Source organism: Pelophylax lessonae (assembly GCF_965119305.1).
Source record: "Pelophylax lessonae genome assembly, chromosome: 7".
Lineage (NCBI taxonomy): Eukaryota > Metazoa > Chordata > Amphibia > Anura > Ranidae > Pelophylax > Pelophylax lessonae.
Window position 1 is genome coordinate 112,064,795 of NC_138774.1, and position 11,672 is coordinate 112,076,466.

At 48.4% G+C, this 11,672-nt stretch overlaps 1 protein-coding gene across 1 annotated transcript in view; it reads left to right on the forward strand.

Moving 5' to 3' along the window:
* Positions 1 to 6,543: 6,543 nt before the first annotated feature.
* The window catches only part of PLS3 (plastin 3), a 254,813-nt gene continuing 249,684 nt past the window's right edge, over positions 6,544 to 11,672 (forward strand). Inside the window, exon 1 of the mRNA XM_082264386.1 lies at positions 6,544 to 6,679. The gene's annotated coding sequence lies outside the window, so the exon portion shown is untranslated. The remainder of the gene's footprint in view (positions 6,680 to 11,672) is intronic.

Sequence of the window (11,672 nt, forward strand, 5' to 3'; positions counted from 1 at the left end):
TCATACTTACCTGGGTGGATCGGTCCCATGCTGTATTTGTCCTCTGCCAGCTTTTAGACTCAGGGTACAGAGGCAAGGTGAGAACCTATTATTATACAGGATTTATATAGTGCCAACAGTTTACGCAGTGCTTTACAACAAGGGACAGACAGTACAATTACAATACAATTTAATACAATAGGAATCATAGAGCCATGCTCATTACAGATTACAATCTAAGAAGGAGGGTCAAGAGCTAAAAGAGGTAATAACTGTGGGGGATGGGCTGATGGAGAAAATAAATGTACAGTTTTTCGGTGGGGGCCAGATAGGCTTCTCTGAAGAGATGAGTTTTCAGGGATCATCTGAAAGTGGATAGAGCAGGATATAATTGGACAGATTGGGGATAGAGAGCTCCAGAGGATGGAAGAGACTTTGGAGAAGTCCTGGAGGTGAGCGTGGAATGAGAGGACAAGGTTGCAAGAGAACAAGAGGTCTTTTGAGGAATAAAAATAATGATTTGGTTGGTATTTTGAGACTAGGCTAGTGATGTAGCTGGGGGCAGAGTTGTTAATGGCTTTGTAAGATATTATTAGTATCTTAAATTTAATTTGTTGGGTGAGCGGAAGCCAGTGGAGGGATTGGCAGAGAGGGGTAGCAGACGCTGATTTGTTTCAATGGTGGATCAGCCTGGCAGTAGCATTCCTGATGGACTGAAGGGGAAATAGCCTATTTAAAGGTATGCCAATGAGGAAGGAGTTGCAGTAGTCAAGGCAAGAGATGACCAGGGAGTGAATTGGAAGTGTTGTGGTGTCATTGGTTAGAAAGGGTATTATCTTGGAGATGTTGTGGAGTTTGAGTTGAGAAGCTTTGAAAAGTAATTGGATGTGGGGCCAAAAGGATAGTTCAGAGTCCAGGATTACACCTAGAACCTTGGTATAGGGGGATGGGTTGATAGTTGAGCCATTGATTTTGGCAGAACAATTTAGGGGAAGGGGCCCGTGGGAAAGTGTGAACAAGAAAAATTGGAAAGAAAGGAATTCTACATAAATCAGCTAAATTAAGGGTAAGGCCAGGCTCGGCAACCTGTCGATCGCGGTGGACTGTGGCCAGGTGAAGGGTAGATTGCATCTCTGCATTGCCAACCCTGGACTAAAATGCTCCTCCTCAGTGCTGTCAGAGTGAGAGCTGGGCGGGACAGGGTGAGAATTTCCGAGCAGGGAAGAATAGAGCAGGGCGGAGCAGGGAAGGAGAGAGCAGGGTGGAGCAGGGAAGGAGAGAGTCAGTCAGAGCAGAGAAGGAGAGAGTCGGGTAGAGCAGGGACGGAGAGAGTCTGGTAGAGCAGGGAAGGAGAGAGTCGGGTAGAGCAGGGACGGAGAGAGTCGGGTAGAGCAGGGAAGGAGAGAGTCGGGTAGAGCAGGGAAGGAGAGCGTCGGGTAAAGCAGGGAAAGAGAGAGCCAGGCAGAGCAGGAAAGGAGAGAGCCAGCTAGAGCAGGGAAGAAGAGAGCTAGGCGGAGCAGGGAAGGAGAGAGCCAGGTATAGCAGCAGGGGAGGAGAGAGCCAGACAGAGCAGGGAAGGAGAGAGCTGGGTAGAGCAGGGAAGAAGAGAGCCAGGTGGAGCAGGGAAGGAGAGAGCAGGGAAGAAGAGAGTCAGGCAGGGCAGAGAAGGAGAGAGCCGGGTAGAACAGGGAAGGAGAGAGTCAGGCGGAGCAGGGAAGGAGGGAGCCGGTAGAGCAGGAAAGGAGAGAGCCAGGCGGAGCAGGTAAGGCGAGAGCCAGGTGGAGCAGGGAAGGAGAGAGCCGGGTAGAGCAGGTAAGAAGAGAGCCAGGCGAAGCAGGGAAGGAGAGAGCCGGGTAGAGCAGGGAAGGAGAGAGCCAGGCGAAGCAGGGAAGGAAAGAGCTGGGTACAGCAGGGAAGGAGAGAGCCGGTAGAGCAGGTAAGGAGAGAGCCAGGCGGAGCAGGTAAGGCGAGAGCCAGGTGGAGCAGGGAAGGAGAGAGTCGGGTAGAGCAGGGAAGGAGAGAGTCGGGTAGAGCAGGGAAGGAGAGAGTCGGGTAGAGCAGGGAAGGAGAGAGCCAGGCGGAGCAGGGAAGGAGAGAGTCGGGTAGAGCAGGGAAGGAGAGAGCTGGGTAGAGCAGGGAAGGAGAGAGCTGGGTAGAGCAGGGAAGGAGAGAGCCGGGTAGAGCAGGTAAGAAGAGAGCCAGGCGAAGCAGGGAAGGAGAGAGTCGGGTAGAGCAGGGAAGGAGAGAGCCAGGCGAAGCAGGCAAGGAGAGAGCTGGGTAGAGCAGGGAAGAAGAGAGCCAGGCAAAGCAGGGAAGGAGAGAGCCAGGTAGAGCAGGGAAGAAGAGAGCCGGGTAGAGCAGGGAAGGAGAGAGCCAGAGGAAGCAGGGAAGGAGAGAGCCGGGTAGAGCAGGGAAGGAGAGAGCCAGGTGGAGCAGGGGTAGAGACATCGGGCGGGAGGAGTAGGGGACTCTCACACTGAGATACCTCTCTCAATGAAGCTGATTCCCGCTGAGCAGACGGATGACTGGTCCTGTCTGCTCCCCTGTGCAGAACGGACACAGCCACAGTCCCACTCTCCTCTATGGGAAAATCGGGTGGAAATGGACCGCCTGTCTGTTTTCCTCCAATCTGATCTGCGAAATGGATGGAAAATAGGACCACTATCCATTTGGATTTTGCGGGCAGGACTGGATTGGGTGGCAGTGGGTGTCAGGGGACACCATCCATAGGGGAGACTGGAGGGTCCGACCAGATCCGCCTGAAAAACTGACAGGTGGGCCTGATCGGAAAGCCCATTTGAAAGGACCCTAAAGATGTTGCCAAACTGCTGCTCTAGTGAACCTGTGTTGATAAGACAGCCCTGATGAAGGGGGCATGTGCTTGGACCTTGAAACGTGTTAGCTTTATTCTGCTATGAATGAACTTTATCATTAACTTACATTGGACTCTTGGAAGTTTGTTTGGTGCTTTTATTGGATTATATGTTCCTGAAATAGGAAGCTACCTTTATGTTACTATTAATGTCATGATGCTAATTACTTCTTATAATTCAGAAACCTTGGATATAGTACCCAGTATGCCCACAACAGTGTCCAGCAATAAAATTAAAGGCATTTGATGAGTGCTTGGTATATAAGAATGTTTTATTTTTCACTAATGTACACCTCAATTAGATGCTGGAAAATCAATCTCACTACAAGGTTAAAATCTATTTATACATACTAATGACTGCATAATAGAATGACAACAATGCTCGCCAGCTCTATCACAGACAAGGATTAAAAATGTATGAGATATTTGGCTCCACACACTTCTGACGTATTGTATTTTCCTTGCAGTTATGTTGTATATACGATTGTCTATGTGGGGTCCCTGTGGATACTCTGCTCATTCTTGTTTCTGCACAACCTCTAATTAGTTAAATATAGATGTATCTTTATCTTCTTGTCTATAATTAGAAATGCTCAACACAATGCAGACGCCATGAGCAGACACACGGATCCGTTCTGGTGAATGATCATTTCAGACCGTCTACAGAATATGTAGGATGCCATTGCTGACCTTGCCTTCAGATAATGCTAGCTGTCTGGCTGTCAACCCAATCCAATGGGCATTACTGAGGCACTGCCATGGACCAAGTATGCATAGTGCGTTATGACTTCACCAGGGCTTTTTTTCAGCGGGAACGCGGGGGAACGCAGTTCCGACACCTCCAGGGGGTGCTGGAAGATCTACTGATGCTGGCTTCTGGGGGATCTATGGTTGCTGGACAGGGATCTATTTTTGCATGCCGATCTATTGTTGCTGGTGGAGGATCTTTTGATACTGAGGGTTAATTGTTGCTGGAAGGGATCTACAGTTTAGGGAAGGGTCTACTGTTGCTGGCTGCTAGAGAGTATTGATGCTGGCTGCTGGGAGATATTTTTCTGCTGCTGGGGGGGGGGGGTCTATTGCTGCTGGCTGTGGGGGATCTATTTTATTGCTTTTCTTGTTATCATAACCAAGTTCCATACATTCCAATACAAAATTATACTTGACACTATATTCTCTAAAAGGGGCTGTACTGGAAGCTGAGTAGGGGTGGAACCAAGGGTCAGTGCTTGGAGGTGAGTAGGGGTGGAACCAAGGGTCAGTGCTCGGAGGTGAGTAGGGGTGGAACCAAGGGTCAGTGCTCGGAGGTGAGTAGGTGTGGAACCAAGGGTCAGTGCTCGGAGGTGAGTAGGGGTGGAACCAAGGGTCAGTGCTCAGAGGTGAGTAGGGGTGGAACCAAGGGTCAGTGCTCGGAGGTGAGTAGGGGTGGAACCAAGGGTCAGTGCTCGGAGGTGAGTAGGGGTGGAACCAAGGGTTAGTGCTCGGAGGTGAGTAGGGGTGGAACCAAGGGTCAGTGCTCGGAGGTGAGTAGGTGTGGAACCAAGGGTCAGTGCTCAGAGGTGAGTAGGGGTGGAACCAAGGGTCAGTGCTCGGAGGTGAGTAGGGGTGGAACCAAGGGTTAGTGCCCGGAGGTGAGTAGGGGTGGAACCAAGGGTCAATGCTCGGAGGTGAGTAGGGGTGGAACCAAGGGTCAGTGCTCGGAGGTGAGTAGGGGTGGAACCAAGGGTCAGTGCTCGGAGGTGAGTAGGTGTGGAACCAAGGGTCAGTGCTCGGAGGTGAGTAGGGGTGGAACCAAGGGTCAGTGCTTGGAGGTGAGTAGGGGTGGAACCAAGGGTTAGTGCTCGGAGGTGAGTAGGGGTGGAACCAAGGGTCAGTGCTCGGAGGTGAGTAGGGGTGGAACCAAGGGTCAGTGCTCGGAGGTGAGTAGGTGTGGAACCAAGGGTCAGTGCTCGGAGGTGAGTAGGGGTGGAATCAAGGGTCAGTGCTCGGAGGTGAGTAGGGGTGGAACCAAGGGTCAGTGCTCGGAGGTGAGTAGGGGTGGAACCAAGGGTCAGTGCTCGGAGGTGAGTAGGGGTGGAACCAAGGGTCAGTGCTCGGAGGTGAGTAGGGGTGGAACCAAGGGTCAGTGCTCGGAGGTGAGTAGGGGTGGAACCAAGGGTCAGTGCTCGGAGGTGAGTAGGGGTGGAACCAAGGGTTAGTGCTCGGAGGTGAGTAGGTGTGGAACCAAGGGTCAGTGATCGAGGTGAGTAGGGGTGGAACCAAGGGTCAGTGCTCGGAGGTGAGTAGGGGTGGAACCAAGGGTCAGTGATCGAGGTGAGTAGGGGTGGAACCAAGGGTTAGTGCTCGGAGGTGAGTAGGGGTGGAACCAAGGGTTAGTGCTCAGAGGTGGGTAGGGGGCAGAGACACAAAGTAACTTAGAAGGAAGAGTTCCTGCACCTATTCTCTGAGAGAAAAAGCCCTGGACTTCACTAGAACATCACTAAAGATTGTTGGCCATTGCACAGTAAAAATAATACGTTAGTGTGGGTCACTTGCTCGACACCTCCTTCGTTCATAAAAAGTCTTGCATTCATTTTCCATGAATGAAAGGCGCTCTGTGATTGGAGGAGGTGCTGATGACTGTCCCTATCTACCCTCATGATAGTGTTCTGTCATTGGGACAATCTCAAGTTTTGGGTTGTCATAGGAACAGGAATAACAAGAAATCTTCCAATGGAGACACTAATCTAGGGATTTTCTCACTAAGCATGGAGGGATTTACTCTCACTTTATGTTTTGGCTATGGGACAGGAAGTGAAGGGAAATCTCCCCAATGTGACATGGATAACAAAATGTGAGGGGTTATTGGATACACACTATACAATTTCCTTGAATAGGATGGAGGGGAGGGGGTTGCTGTCAGTGCTGTGCTCAAGCTGTACACTGTGCAGTTGAATGGGATAGAGGGGGGGGGGGGGTTGCTGTCAGTGCTGTGCTCAGGCTGTACACTGTGCAGTTGAATGGGATAGAGGGGGGGGGGGTTGCTGTCAGTGCTGTGCTCAGGCTGTACACTGTGCAGTTGAATGGGATGGGGGGGGGGGGGGTTGCTGTCAGTGCTGTGCTCAGGCTGTACACTGTGCAGTTGAATGGGATGGAGGGAGGTGTCAGTGCTGTGCACTGTGCAGTTGAATGGGATGGAGGGGGGTTGCTGTCAGTGCCGTGCTCAGGCTGTACAGCGCAGGGATAACTGCACAGCCTCAGTAATTGTGGGAGGCTTTTAGGGGGTGCAGCTGAAATCTTGGGGGGGCAGCCCCGATCATAGCACTAGTGCTGCATGTGGGGGAGGGCTGTGTCATGCTCCGACCCCCTCCTCTCCATCCCACACACACACAGTAGTAATAAGATCCTCCGTCTTGGAGAGTTTTTCTCTAACTCCTTCAAAGTGCCAGAGGAGCGCCGGAGGATGCAGGAGGAGGTACCCAGCCCCCACCCCCATCATATACTCGGCGCCCCTGTGCAGTGTCCAGGTTGGGGTTAAGGCAGCCCTACACACAAGCAACCTCCACCCTAGGAGTCTACCGTCTTCTGTCCAATCAGCAGCAGCCTGACGGCAGATGGATAGCACCAGGGGCCAATGAGAATGTCGGTGTGGCTGAGATAGGAGGGTGGCCGCAGCCAGTGTTGGAGAAGCAGAGGGCGGGGTTGTGGAGTGTTGCTGTGTCTGGCCGGGCTGCGCTCACTTGTGTGGGTTGAGCTGGCAGAGGGGAAGGAAGGTGACGGGCGGAGGAGAGAGGTGCTGGCTGCCTCTGGATACTCGATAAAGAGCGGCACTGGAAGGACTAACTTTCTGTAAGTCTCACTTGTCCTGTATATGACTTCTCTGTTCCAGGCTGCACCTTCTACTGCACACAGCATGACTAGTCATTATTCCTGCCACACCATCCTCGGGATGCTGCTCTCCTGGGGCTCTGCTCTTACCTGAGCTCATAGCTGTGTGTGATCTGCTCTGTTTTATTACCAAGTTCCAGGAGTTTTCTGTCTATTGGTGGGTCCTGCCCAGCCCATGCTGTGCAGGTAGTGAGGTGATGATGTGCAGTAGTCTCTAGCAACCAATCGGAGAGTGGTAATAATGTGCAGTAGTCTCTAGCAACCAATCGGAGAGTGGTAATAATGTGCAGTAGTCTCTAGCAACCAATCGGAGAGTGGTAATAATATGCAGTAGTCTCTAGCAACCAATCGGAGAGTGGTAATAATATGCAGTAGTTTCTAGCAACCAATCAAAGAGTGGTAATAATGTGCAGTAGTCTCTAGCAACCAATTGGAGAGTGGTAGTAATGTGCAGTAGTCTCTAGCAACCAATCGGACAGTGGTAATATTGTGCAGTAACCTCTAGCAATCTATCGGAGTGTGGTAATATTGTGCAGTAGTCTCTAGCAACCAATTGGAGAGTGGTAATATTGTGCAGTAGTCTCTAGCAACCAATCGGAGAGTGGTAATGATGTGCAGCAACCTCTAGCAACCAGCCAGGGAGTGGGCAATTAGTAAGTGGTAATTGTATGCTGCAACCTCTGGCAACCATTCACAATGGCTGCCAGATCTGCTGCAGTAAACTAATTTTTAGTCTGGTTATTATTTATTGTATGTTTAAGCACAGCAGCTGATTAAATGGGCTATTATGGGGTTAATGAGCTTACCTATGGTGAGCAATTACCGTTTTTAGTGCTGAAAGTCCATTTAGCACGCTGACATATTTCTGGTTTGTTCCAGGTGGTTGCAGCTCATTTTTATGTAAGGATAATAAATATTTTTACGGGCTTGCTGGTAAATTAAAGTATTGTTCTTTTCCTACCAGTCAGCCAGTGTTGAGTTTTTAGATGTTACTGTGGGTATCCACCAGACCACCACACTTGTATACTTATTCTATAAAGCTGTGCAAAGAGTAGTGAGCGAGTGCTACTACCTATAGTAAGCAACCTAGAGTTGGGAATGGTTAAAACCTCTGACAATTTGTTTTTCCCATCTGTGTCCCATTCAAGAGATTTTAACTTCCTGCCCACAAGATGCAAAGGAAGTTGTCTAAAGTTTGCCATACACTTTTGATTTCTTTCTGCATCTCTCAATTCCTCCATCCACGCTATACCTTGTGGCTAGACGAATGTCCCCTGCTGGCTATGGTATTCTGATAGCTGGCACCCACCGCTGCCAGAATAGCTGAACAAAATCAGCTGAATCTGATTGGATGCAGCCAATGTTGGCCTGAGAAGTTCCACTCCGCTCCTTCAATTTTTTTTTTTTTAGGTAGGAGGGTGCCAACATGGTCACCACAGCTCGAATTTCAGCCAGTTTGTCTGAAAAAAAAAAAAAAAAATTTGCTCAGTGATGGCCAGCTTAGTGCTCCAAAGTTGGGTAGGTTCCTTTTTACATCCACATTGCAAGATTTCCTCTTTATTTTAGTTGATGACTAAAAATTCAGTCTCAGCGACAATGTACAAATAAACAGAGAGTCTCTATTCATGATAGTGCGACCCCCCCCTAAAGTTGTAATGATCCGACTTTACACTCTCTGGATTGGGTGCCATTGAAAAGAATGGGCTGTGACTTGTCATGCCACTTTGATGCTTAGGGCTCTTTCACACGGGCGGTCCGATCAGATCCGCCTGTCAGTTTTTTGATCGGATCCTCCATGCAGCTCTATGGGGCAGCGGATGTCAGCGGAGACACCTCCGCTGACATCCGCTGCCATCCGTATCCGATCCTGTCCGTGAAATCTGGACGGATGGAAACCCTATTTTTCCATCCGTTCAGTAATTGGATCGGATGAGAGCGGACAGGCGGTCCGCTCTCATCCGATCCCCCATAGAGGGCTCTGCAAGCGGAGACGGAGCTGTCATCCACCGGCTCAGCGGGGATCGCGGATCGATCCCTGCTGAGCAACATGGATCCACCTACGGAGGTGGACCGTGTTAAAGAGGCCTAAGTGTGAATGGAGCCTGAATCTCCCAAGAGGGAAATGCAGGCAGCAGTAAAAACTGATGGGTGCCAACCTTCACTCCAAAAGCCGCAGCTAGCTCTGAGTTCTAGACTTTGCGCATTATTTGCGCCATTTTAATGACTAAGGCTCAGTTCACACTACTGTGCTTTTCTTTTGATGCTAATTTTAGTGTGATTATGTAGTGCGGCTTTGGATGTGGTTAGTATATTTTTGGAGCCAAATCGCACTGAAATCACACCAAAGGAGCAGAGGAACCTTTTCCAAAATCGCACTGTTGTGAGATGGGACCATTCCATGGGATTTCCCTTGTCATGTGATTCTCCGTTGCATCTGAGATTGCATCTTTGTGAACCAACAGTCTGTACAAATTTGTAACTAGTGTATCTAAAGATTGTTACATTGTCAATTCATACAGTCTGGGTTTCACTTGGGAAGGGCTGTAGTTAGTAGATGTGTTTTTTCTTTTCCCCTTTATGGTGGCCATACACTATACGAAAAATTGGCCGAAAATTCGGTTATTTGGGCTGTTCCTTTTTCGGCCACTTAATGGGCATAAATCGGTTGTGACGTTTTTGAGCCAAAAAGATGGACAAGTTTGGTAATTTTCTGCCGAATGAACAATAAATTGAAAGTTTAATGTTTCTCATCCAAACTGTTTTCACTAGGTATATGTGAAAAAATGAACAAAAAACTGATTTATTTGTCCATTGATCGATTTATTGGTCATTCCATGATGGCCGATTATCTGCTCTCATGGTCGAGTGTTCGTTTTTAGAAAATGAGTTTGAATGATTTTTCGTATAATGTATGGTCAACATTAATAATCCACACTGTCTCTTCTTGCTGATCAGACCTTTTTTTTTTTTTTTTAACATTTATGAAGCAATCGGAATCACGCTGGAAACTCTTACTAAGCTCCCTTTGTCTGTGTGATCCTGATATGGAGGACACATGATTTTGCTTTACATGCTCCTGGTATTCGTCAGTGGAACGTTTTAAGATGCAGCTGTATTGCCAGCCATCCAAAAAACTGCAAGTAACAGGAAACCGGTCAGGACGCACACATCTAGTTAATGCCATTATCAGCAGTTGAGCGAATGCTGCCCTTGAAGTGAGTTGTGATGTACATTTACTGCGACAAACGTACATCCAAGATATCGCATGCATGTGTACAAAGGAGATTGTTCTCGTTTCCAGAGGTTGTCCATGAAATGTGTCTCTGCCTTTAAAATCCACAACTCTACAAAAAAAAAAAAAAAAAAGCGCGTTTTGGACAAGTTGTACTGCATTGAGTCTCTAAAGATTTTTTTTAAATGGCACAATATGGGTTAACACACTAGTATGCAGGACTTGTTTTTTGTAGTACATTGGTGTTAAAACATCCTAATTCAGCTTATGTGATGCCTTTTGTTTAATCTAATGTCTTTTGAATCTAATATAAATGAGTCCTTTTTTTTTTTTCTCTTATATTTCCTAGGATCTGCCACTCAAATATTTTAGTTATACATAAAGTCTGGTGGGCAGAATCCACCCATGGCTTCCTATTGCTTAGATACTCCAGCATTAAGATCTCCCTGCTATCATTTCTGACTGTTCATTTGGGAGTTTTTGATGTCCCTGTCCACCTATCAGGGGAGGACTGGGAACCTTTTGCTTGGAGGATAAACACAACCAGGTGGCCATTTCATGCTGGGTATAGGTTCCCATCTTTCAGCATCCGCTTTCTTTGCATCCCTAGGCATTTGGTCACATGGCATCTCGGAAGCCACAAAGGTATTTGGTGCTGGAAGACTTCCTTGGACAGGGAGAAGGTACTTATGTAATTCCCAGCATCTGCCACTGACTGTGGATGGCGTTCTGAGTGATGTCTTAAAGGTGACATCCCCAGTCAGGGTTGGTCACCAGCCCAACATCTGAATGGTCCAGAACACAAATGTATTCTGCCTCCCAGCCTAGCCCTCTTTCTAACTTTGCATTTTCCAGAGCCTAATGTTGGCTGTGAATAGCTGACCTTGCATCCAAGCCCCCCCCCCCCCCCCCCAAACTGTCTTATTGGTTCTTATTTTTTTGAATGGGAGGAGTGACCGGGCCAGAACAGGATTTTGTCAAGATCCGTATTGGCCCACATCTACAGTGTGCTCTAATGTAGGTACATGGTTGTGATGGGAGTTTTCAGTAGTTAAAGGCTCTCCATTCAATTGTACTGTAGACTGGATGGGCTGTGATACATCAGCTGACTTAATTGCAAAACCACGATTCTCTACAGAGCCCCCAGTTGCTATACTGGATTTTCACCTCAGTCAGAGTGAGTCCACCTTCCTTGGCACCCTTTAGATGTGCATGTTCCAGTGAGAGAGCTGGCCACTGGATGATGTAGATCTTATGCCCTGTACACACGCGTCGATAGTTGGCCGTGAATTTTCGGCCAACGTCCGATCGGCCGATTGTCAGCTTGTTAGTATGATGCTTCCGACAACCGACTCCGAAAAATATCTGGTGTGCAGGCTATAAAATTTTTGTTGGCCGTCACCACAACGGCTGATTTTCCGTCAGTCAGTACAGATTTCGGCAGACAAAAATCTGATGAGCAAGACTGGGCATGCTCAGAGAAGAAAAAACACACGGAAAGTAAACCAGCACATGACATCACTTCTGAAGTAGATTTTTGTTGGCCGAGAAAATTTGTGCAGTCTAGGCACATTCCAACCAACATAACAACACTGGACAAAAGTCGGCCGATTGGTCGGCCGATAATCGTTGCGTGTGTACGAGGCATTAGTAATGCAGTCTGCTAATCAGTTAATCAGTTGCTTGATTACATTCTACCAGATTTGCTCCTGGAACAGTAGT